Source organism: Berghia stephanieae, chromosome 4, assembly GCF_034508935.2.
Source record: "Berghia stephanieae isolate SIO BIC M18660-M18661 chromosome 4, UCSD_Bste_1.3, whole genome shotgun sequence".
NCBI classification, from domain to species: Eukaryota; Metazoa; Mollusca; class Gastropoda; order Nudibranchia; family Aeolidiidae; genus Berghia; species Berghia stephanieae.
In genome coordinates this window covers 76,036,396-76,047,474 of record NC_088363.1, presented here as the reverse complement: position 1 = coordinate 76,047,474, position 11,079 = coordinate 76,036,396, and the positions used below count along the sequence as shown (strand labels likewise).

Below are 11,079 nucleotides of genomic sequence, written 5' to 3'. Positions count from 1 at the left end.
CATCGGCATACTCTCTATAGTATGTAACAGCCAGTGAACAATCCACAAATTCTATCCAAGATATAATATTATTGATAACAATAATAGATGAGTAAAATGAAGAATGAATAAATAAGTAAATGAATAAATAAATATATATCTAAGTAAATAAATAAATAGACCAATAAATAAATAAGTAAATGAGTAAGTGAAGAAACAAATAAGCAAATAAATAAAGAGCACATTTCCCTTGTATCACTCAGCACATTTCTACACTCTGTCAATAAAATCAACCAGTTTCAATTAAATGATTATGATGAGCATAATTACAAAACTGTCGGGCAAAACTTAAGACTTTTCCCCGACATGAATCTGGCAGATGTCAGCTTTCAGTGGTCTCCATTTATAAAGACCATCCTCTGGAATCAAAAGGAGCATGTTGAGATCTGTATAGCTGGATCATGTTTATAATGCTTATATATGCTGGTTCAGTATTCGTATTGTCCAGAAATGGAACAGTTTGAAATTTGAAACAAAGGATGCAAAATCTATGGATTATTTCAAGGTGTTAGTAGACAGGGAATTATATGATGGAGATTTATATATGACGAATAATACTTGTTTGCACTGCTGCTGACATGGCTTTCAATCTTGTATGTATATATTATGCATTGTTATATTATTATGGTTATCTTCTATATGCGTGTGTGATTGTGTGTGTGCTTTGCATGTCTCGGTTAAAGATATTTGTACACCACATACACGATAACACAGTATAGTTTTTACATGTATAAATTATAATTTTAATTCAAAGCAATCAAATCATTATACAATTTACAGATTGAAAACATATCTTAACAATAATTTAACAAAAACTAGTAAAAAATATTAGACATATAATTTGCTAAGTAAGCTGCCACATAAAAAGTCAATTTAAAAAGAAGATTGAAATATCAGACATATGTTGAATTAAGACTAAGCCAAGAGAAAAGAGTAGAATGAAGAAGAAGAAGATAGAAGAAGAAAAGAAGAAAAGAAGAAAGAAGTAAGAAGAAGAAGAAAAGAAGAAGAAAGAAGAAGAAGAAGAAGAAGGAAGAAGAAAAAGAAAGAAGAAGAAGAAGAAGAAGAAGAAAGAAGAAGAAGAAGAAGAAGAAGAAGAAGAAGAAGAAGAAGAAGAAGAAGAAAGAAGAAGAGAAGAAGAAGAAGAAGAAGAAGAAGAAGAAGAAGAAGAGGAGGAGGTGGTGGTGGTGCAGTCGTGTGTGAAGGAGGAAAAAGAGAAAAACTTAAACAATCACGGTCGTGAGGACAGAAAACTTCTGCTGAGAGCAGTTTTTTGAAGAAAAATATATATTTCAAAGAAAAAAATTTATTTAGCATTAGATTTTCCGGTTGACATTCAAACTGAAGCAAAGAAAGCATATGGAGGAAAATAACCAGTTGGAATAATGTTTGTGTGTCTGTAGCAATATAGAGAGAAATGGCAGGGATTGACACACGCTGTGCGTGTTAGTTGATTACTGATTACGCATGTGTTCCACGACAAGACACCCCTCTCTCTCGTCTGTGGCAGTGAATACATCCACGTCTAGCAGAGTGTGTAAGTGGAATGATAATATACCTAGCTGACTGCAGTTGTTTTGTCTTTGACAAGACAAATAAAAAGTTGGGGTTTTTTAAAGTCGGCGTTCGAAACAGAATAATAACTTATTTTTTCAAGGCACGAAATACAACTTTTATTTTATTTCTTGTTGTTTCTGTTTTTAGACATCACGAATTTTAGTTTTACTTGTAATTTTTTTTTATTTTTTAAATATCAGCACTTAACAGAATGCATTGATCAAAATCGCACTGTCAGAAATCTGACAATAGTAGTTAGGAAGATTTACAGGCCTGAAACAAGCTTTCTATTTCTAATGGTGTATTTCACTCTTAATTCCTGATTGTATGTCTCAGAAGTAAAATGAAGTAAAATTTTATCAATTAATTATAAGAGCTTTTAAAATTATGAATGTTTTTATTATATTTGACACATCCATAAATAAATTAATCGAAGCATACCTCCAAGAGAGAGGGGTGACATTCTCATGCTACATATTCTTTGTAAAATTCTCAACACAGAAAACATAGAAATCTCCAACAACTAGGCCGATCCCGACTTATCCATGATTTTCAGGCTGCACTGTATTACTCACTTCCAATCCCTGACACATTAACCAATACCAATCAAATCAAAAGTCAAAAGGAATAATTTATAGGCCAGCTGTATTTCTCCGAACGCTCTGGAAAATAAACTTGGAACTCTCTATTTCTTCTAATTACTCCTAATGGTCGGCTAGCCTCCAGTAACTGATGGGTTACGGACGCGATGTGATGTCCATGCAACCATGCAAAAGTAAATGCTCAAGAACTCATGAATCAAGAAGCTATTTTTAAAAAGTTTTAGGCACATTGTTGACAATGTAGGGATCTCTAGCCGTAAACAATCGTACGGCTAGTGACCTTGGCAATGGTCATTCCTACTTCCACTCTGCCTCGTCCCGAGCTGACCCGCTCATATAAAAGCCAAGTGGACCTCTCGACTCACACACACTTACAGACTTACTCTTAGACTGACTCTTCACTTACTCACTACACCAGACACCAAACGCTTACTCTTTCTCCTATACAACAGACTACAGACTTAAAACCTTCTCTTGACACTTCTTCCTTCTATCAACTAGGCCTAGATTCAGGGTAAGCTATATTTTTATACTTTAACTTTATTTAATATCTAGTTTTAACTTAGTAATTCTGTGATTCACCGGCCATCTGGACCCATGGAGTCCTACAGCCAGAATACCGAGTTCTGGCAATCACGGTAGTTACTACAACAAAGACATATTTTATCAAAAAGTTGTGCTATCGCAAATACTCCATGGCACGTTCACTTTTGCACCTCGTGCTGCACTATCAAAGAGAGAACAAAAGTAAACCTAAACCTAAATAACAAAGCCAAAGTCTCAAGACCGGAACAGAGGTTGAAAGATCGGCTATCTAGCACAAATTCAATATAGAAGTCTATCAAAAAGTTGGGAAAAAAAGACCCCCAAAAAGTCATACACATACATCATTCACACATACACTCTCGCAAATAACAACATCAACAACAAAAAATCTCCGTTCGGAGAAAAAGAGATCAAGTTATTTACCCAAGTCCAAGCATTCGGCATTTTGTTGCAGGACCCAAATTCTTCAATCGGTGTAACATACCCATTGATTTCAGTTTTTAGGTTGATTTTGAGAAATTCGATCATAAAATAAAAATTGTTGCCAGGAGTAGGCTACCTAGATGATGAAGAAGAAATGAGTGGCTCTAGGGTGGGAGAAGCAAGCAGGGTTGCCAGATTATTTTTCAACAAAATGCCAGGGGAAGACTCAAAAAATGCCAAAACACTCAAAAAGATGCCAAAGTCTGTTGACTCCCACCCCCACTAAGAAAACTACTCACTTTTGATAGACAATTTACTATCATATCCTGGTGGCTTGCGTGTTTTCTTTTCTTTTTCTTCTTTTTGTTTTTTTTTTTTTTTTTTTTTTTTTTGTTTTTTTTTTTTTTTTTGAATTATACTAAATTTCCTGTTGGGGTAATTATTTACCTACTGACTACTAAGTGGAGTGCTAAACCACTACACCACGGTTGCATTTTAAGAATGAAAAAGAAATGTGAAGATGTTTGTTTTTACGCGTTTAGAAATAATTAAGAAAAGGTGTCATTTGAAGTATAATATACAAGAAAAGAAAATGCCAAATGAAAATGCCAAATGCCAAATGATTTTTCTAATGCCAAACGGTTTTCAAAAATGCCAGATTTTTGGAATCTGGCATTTAAAATGCCAAACTGGCAACCCTGGAAGCAAGACATTTGAACGGATCCCAAAAATTGAGGAGCATGATAGTTCGAACGCTTTATTATTATTACCATTTCTCAGTATCTACAAAATATCGCATTTTATCGAGGGGAGAGTTCGTTCGGAAATTCAAACGCAGGAGTTCAAGAATCCTTTAATATTCATGGTTTCTTCTCAAAATAGTAATAACCGATTCAAACCCACAGGGAGCGCCCAGCAACCACTCACATTCCGAAACATGGATTGGGATAGGAAGCCACCTGAGAGGGGACAAATTAAGACCATCATCATCATCGTCATCATCGCCTAAAATGCACTAATTTTGTCTATCATCCTTTCCATGTACATATAAGTATATTTGGCATTCTTGCTACTAGCTCATCCAATATTCATTAATTGGGATAATGTATGTCAAGGGCCTTACCCAAGGACAAAGCATAGTGAGCAGAGTTTTAAGTCACTTGCCTCATCAATCACTACCAATAAAACGACCATTCTAAAATTTGCTTGACTTTTCGAGCAGTCATTTTGTATTAATCACACATGCAATATATTGTACATGACAACTTAATTCTTTAGAGCATTAAAAAAAAATAAGTGGCCCTAAAATTCCCAATCTCCGTTTGCGATCTCAACTTTCTTTTACTTATTTATCTATTTATTTATCATCGCCCATCATCATCATCATCATCACGTGAAAAAAAGCTAAATCTACCTTAGGCTTCCTTAGAAGAAAACTTATACGACAGCAGGAGGGAAATAAAATTAAAGTGCTACAAAACCTTTGTTAGACCTACACTAGAATAGAGTAGCTCTGTCTGGGACCCTCAACACAAATCAGAAATCTAAGAAATCGATCAAACACAAAACAGAGCAGTGAAATTTATAAATCAAAACAACAAAGATAAAAAACATGAAAATGGTTTAAATCTTGAACCGCTATAACAGAGAAGAAAGCGTGACAAAGTAACATTATTTTGCAAAGGCCTAAACGATGAAGTTAAATAACCCCTCGGTGATAGTGGTATTCAACAAAATGCATAATAGGAAGTCATCCAAGTTTATGTTTCCCCACTCAACAGTGGATGCCCACTTGTACTCATTCATATCATTCATCGACATTGAGTATTGAGACAGTGGAATAATCTCACATCTCCAATGAAAGAAAAATACCGTGATCTGTGGAATCTTCAAAATTTTAAGTTACAGACTTAAAAGGAAGAAGAAGAAGAAGAAGAAGAAGAAGAAGAAGAAGAAGAAGAAGAAGAAGAAGAAGAAGAAGAAGAAGAAGAAGAAGAAGAAGTTAAATATCTGTAGCCTATATAAAGATGGTTCATGCTGATCTAGTTCTGAACGAATGTTGTGAATTTTGCCTTGAAAAAAAGTTGACGAATTTGTTTGGCAAGTCTCTTTCGTTGGTTGTAGATAGTAATGAAGTGCACCTTCCAGGTGCAAGTAGATCATTACAGATGCTAAATAATTGTTTGCAGGATTTGGAAAGAAAATACAAGATTTTTGCCTTTCTTATTATTGTCTTCCGGATGTGAAAGGTGTTCTTGTATATTTCACGATGAATGATAAGACCTGATGTTTTCAGTTGTATTTCTGCTCTCCTACATTTCATTGTAGCTTCTTTAACGTCCGAGGTATACCACAGAGCATATTTTCGGTTGGTGACGGCCCTTGTTTGGAATGGCGCATGTTTGTCAAGCATTTCGATGAGACAACTATTCCACAGGTCTGGAGAAATAATTGAATTTTGATAGTGAATATTGTTTCTAAATTTCCTCTGAAGTTGTCTGGTGTCTTACCTGCCATTGTGTACTAGAGAGTTTGATGTTACCAGAACAAAATCGCCGAATTAGTTTTCTTACAACACCCTCTTCTAGGCAAGAGCGTAGCTAGTCAGAGACTAGAAAACGTTCATAGAATCCGATTTTTTTTAGTCACTTGCTCAGCTTAGGCTTAAGACTAGCAAGTCATTTACTAGACTAGAAGATAACTATATCTAGTTTGTTTACATAAATTTGGGCCTGAATTATCAATGTCCCGCAGTTGCAAGGCATTTTGTTTGTTTTTAATGTTTTAAGGGTTTTACGGCACATATGACACATGTAGGTCATTTCAGCGCCCGTAAAAAAGAAAACGAGATAAGATATGATTCTCGAATTACAATTAAAAGGACACGGGAGAAAGTAAGAAAATGGGGAAAGGTTCAAATAGGGAACAGATGTAGATTCCAAAAGCACACTATCACTATCGGTGTACTTAGTTTGAGATTACCTACATGTTTCACTCAAGACACCAGCACAAGATCCCACTTAGAGGAATAAACTCAAATGTTAACCAATCATATATTAAAAATAACAGTACATAACAGAGAGATGATTTACAAGGGAAAAAAAAAATCATTTCCCAAAACTATAACTATACATCCAACTGTTTCCCTTCCAAGCCAAGGACCTTAGCCAGGGTCAGGACAGAACTTAGTAATCTCATTCCATGACAAAGACAGAAAGCAATTGGAAAATAGATACAGGGGGATAGAAGACACATAATATAGAACCCCACCCAGAGAAATACACTCAAATATTTACAAACCACTATATATTTAAAACAAAAAAATATAACAGTACATAACAGTAACAGAGAGATGATTAACAAGGGAAAAAAATATAATATAAAATTACTATACATTTGACCGTTTCCCTCCCAGCCAAGGACTCCGGACAGTGTCAGGACAAGACCAAGTAATCCCATACCAAGACAAAGAAAGTGGAAAACAGATGTAGGGGGATAGAAGTCACAGAAAGTACTTTCCTGCGCACTATGGGAGGCTACGAACCCCACCAGAAACCAAGTTATCTCAATCCAAGACAAAGACAGAAAGCAACTCATTGTTTTTAAGGGTTTTACGGCGCTTGCAACACATTTAGGTCATATCAGCGCCAGTGAAAAGGGAGAAAATGGGATAGTAAAAAGTTCTAGAATTACAATTAAAGCCTCCAATTCCAATAATAAGGCAGACAAAGGGGAATTGGTTCAAATAGGGAACAGATGTAAATTCCAAGAGCACGCTATCAGTGTACTTAGTTTGAGATCACCTAAAAGTCTCATCCAGACAAAAGCACAGGTCCCTACTAAGAAATGTTTACAAATCATATATAATACATAAACAAAACATAATACAGTGCATAACAGAGAGATTATTTACAAGGAAAAAAATATCCATCTCCCACTCCCAAAACTAACTATACATTTGACTGTTTCCCTCCAAGCCAGGGCCAGGCCAAAATCAAATAATCTCATTCATAGACAAAGACAGAAAGCATGTTGGAAAACAGACATAGGGGGATAGAAGACGCAGTATGTACTTCCCTGCCCACTATGGGAGGTCAGGAACCCCACCCAGGAAAGCAACTCAGAAAACAGATATAGGGGTATAGAAGACAAGTAAGTGACTTCCTTGCCCACTATGGGAGGTCAGGAACCCCACCCAGACTGACCACAATGAATGAGGATACGTACTATTAATCTAAGTAAAAATCAAACAATTATATCTGATATTTATATATAATCTATAATCGTCGTTTATGTAGACCTCTGCACTACTGAATACTACTAGAACTACTGAAAACTAATGTAAATACAGCTTATTTAAATAAACAGTAAAGGAACAAGGTACCTATATCAGATAATTTTTAAACATTTTTATTTACAGACATATTTTACAAAACATCCATTTGTTCCGACATAAATTTTTAAAAATGAGTTTCAAATATGTACATCGCATTTATACATAGTTATGATACACATTTCCTAAAACGTCACAAAATTTATGTTTTTTTGTTTTTTAAAAAAACTTTCTTATTGATTGACAAATGAAACGAAATATATACTATAGAGCAGCAATTATCTCACAGTCAATGAATACCAAGCATGCATTCAACAATGCTTGCGACACTTTTAGGTCATATCATTCACAGGACAAAGAAGCATTATGGGATAGTTATGTGTATAGACCAGCAGTTTCGTGGATATGAAAACGTAAATGATGAGAACTAGTCCAAACAGGGAACAGAGGTAGGTCCCAGGAACAATCTATTATCCATGGCTGGAGTCTGGTAATAGTAATAGTCTCCCTAGACCCAAGCATCACAGACTAGGATATTATATTGTTACAATTTACATATGAATGAATGAGAGAGAGAGAGAGAGAGAGAGAGAGAGAGAGAGAGAGAGAGAGAGAGAGAGAGAGAGAGAGAGAGAGAGAGAGAGAGAGAGAGAGAGAGAGAGAGAGAGAGAGAGAGTGATATATATATATATATATATATATATATATATATATATATATATATATATATATATATATATATATATATATATTTATCCATATTGTTTTCTATCTCCCAACAAAAGGCCCAGGACTGGGCGAAAACAGGTCAATCCAAAACAAGGGACAGATTCGAATAGGGAACAGAAGAAAAGATTCAAGAGCAAACTATCGATGGGTACTTAGTTTTGATATTACCCACTCAAATCCCAGAATTCACTCAAAATGCTTACAAAATATATAATTTTTGTTTGTTTGTTGCTTTAGGTCTCTTCCAACACAATTGAGGTTATAGGAGAGACCGCTGAAACAAAAAAAAACAAGCAATCTAACAAAAATAGTACAAATGTAAATCAAAATCATAACCTAAAGATATCAAAAGCTAAATTATAAATAACCAAGAACAAACGGGCAGAAGATTTACAGAAAAAAAATATATCCCTGTCAAAAATACAATCACAAACCAAAGAAGCAGGATAGGCTAGTAAAGAGAAGAAGAAACGACATCACTATCGGATCGCACACCCATGCTAACATCATAGGTATATGATTCAAGGGTGATGCTCCCATCCAACCACCCGCATATAATTTTTAAAAAACACCCTCACAAATACTGTAAATGTACATAGCAAAGGGGGGGGGGGGGGGGGGGGGGGGAAATCGCCTCCAAAAACTAATACCATGCAGTTGACTATATCCCTGACAGCCAAGGACTCCAACCGGGGCAAATACAAAACCAAATAATCATATTCCAAGAAAAAGAGAGAAAGCAAGCAGGAAAAGGAAAACTGTATAGAAGGTTAGAAAACACAACAATGTCCACCGTGGTACCATAGTACCATTAAATGGACATAACAATTATTGCTTTTACTCTTCTGATAAGATTCTAGTCTTTTGCAAACATGCTTTCTGTCAGATTTAACTGACCCAGTGACCTAATTGTTAGGTGGATAGAGGGTCAGAAAAATTCACGACTGCACCCAGATTGATAGTAGGAGGGGGTACAGGGAAATATAAAAACTTGACCCATATGAGTTGGTCATGGGCCCACACAGACCAGTGAAAGCCATAATGTCAGCAAGCTGCGGATAGTAAGATAACATCACATCCTGTTACCCATCAAAAGATTTTACACTCTATCAATAATCTACATGAAGCCTAACCTATGGCACCGGTTACCGTAACTGAACTAATGAGAGTTGTAATTTATTAATGGTAACCTACAATTCAACGATCATGGATCTTATAAATGAATTATCTGATTTAACACTGAGGCACAAAAGTCATTGTTGTAATAATAATAATAATAATAATAATAATAATAATAATAATAATAATAATAATAATAATAATAATAATAATAATAATAATAATAATAATAATAATAATAATAATAATAATAATAATAATAGTAAAAATAACAATAACAATATAAATAATAATAATGTATAATAATAATAATAATAATAATAATAAGAAGAAGAAGAAGAAGGAAGAAGAAGAAGAAGAAGAAGAAGAAGAAGAAGAAGAAGAAGAAGAAGAAGAAGAAGAAGAAGAAGAAGAAGAAGAAGAAGAAGAAGAAGAAGAAGAAGAAGAAGAAGAGAAGAAGAAGAAGAAGAAGAAGAAGAAGAAGAAGAAGAAGAAGAGAAGAAGAAGAAGAAGAAGAAGAAGAAGAAGAAGAAGAAGAAGAAGAAGAAGAAGAAGAAGAAGAAGAAGAAGAAGAAGAAGAAGAAGAAGAAGAAAAGAAGAAGAAGAAGAAGAGAAGAAGAAGAAGAAGAAGAAGAAGAAGAAGAAGAAGAAGAAGAAGAAGAAGAAGAAGAAGAAGAAGAAGAAGAAGAAGAAGAAGAAGAAGAAGAAGAAGAAAGAAGAAGAAAGAAGAAGAAGAAGAAGGAAAGAAGAAGAAGAAGAAGAAGAAGAAGAAGAAGAAGAAGAAGAAGAAGAAGAAGAAGAAGAAGAAGAAGAAGAAGAAGAAGAAGAAGAAGAAGAAGAAGAAGAAGTAGAAGAAGAAGTAGTAGTATCTTCAAGGTCATGCAACTAAACCTTTGTCAAAGGGATGAGGGAAAGCGATGCATCATTACTGGAAAATGGACCTCTTATTTTTTAATGAATCTAAAATTACTCATTACAACTGATTGAGGTAATTCACAACAAAAGGGCACATAACTCATAAATGGTGAAAATGATTTCAAGCGTGTGTACATAATATAAGATTGAAAGAATGAGCATATTGCCTACATATTTATTAAAAATCAAATATAAAACAACATAAATTATTGGCATAATACATGAAAGACAAGTCACTTCACAGCAGAGAAATAAACATGCCCTTGGTAAGTCAGATTTACACAACAAAAATGTCCTCTCAACACACTGATCAGTATTTGAGAGAGAAAAAAAAAGTGTACAAGATTATATTACATGGAGGGAAAAATAATATCAAGGACGTTAGAAATGAATCAACTGAACCTATTGGGAACTATAAAGTACCCTGTATTATTTTATAAAAATAAAATTTGAAAGGTGTAATATGAAAAAAAAAACAACCCCCCCCCCCCCCCACCACCCCAAAAATAAAAAAAAAATAATAATTGTAAAAACAATAACAAATGTTAATATGAGTTTATCAATGTCTAAATCTATATCAATCAAGGTTTACACAAGAACAAACAAACCAAAAAAAAAAAAAAAACCCTACGAAATAAAGAATCTCACTAAACCACATATCTATTGCAATTGCAATTTATTGTGGTATACGTTTTATATATGATGTAGATTTTGTACATTTATTTGTTATGTGCATTGAGCATCACACAGTGATGAAAATGCGCTATATAAATGAAATTTATTAGTAATATTAATATTATTATTATTTTGGAAAAA

At 34.2% G+C, this 11,079-nt stretch overlaps 1 protein-coding gene across 1 annotated transcript in view; it reads right to left on the bottom strand.

Annotated features, from left to right (window-relative positions):
• The window catches only part of LOC144971847 (uncharacterized), an 11,123-nt gene extending 7,915 nt beyond the window's left edge, over window positions 1-3,208 (bottom strand). The window contains exon 1 of the mRNA XM_078912923.1: window positions 3,168-3,208. The gene's annotated coding sequence lies outside the window, so the exon portion shown is untranslated. The remainder of the gene's footprint in view (window positions 1-3,167) is intronic.
• Between the last annotated feature and the right edge of the window lie 7,871 nt (window positions 3,209-11,079).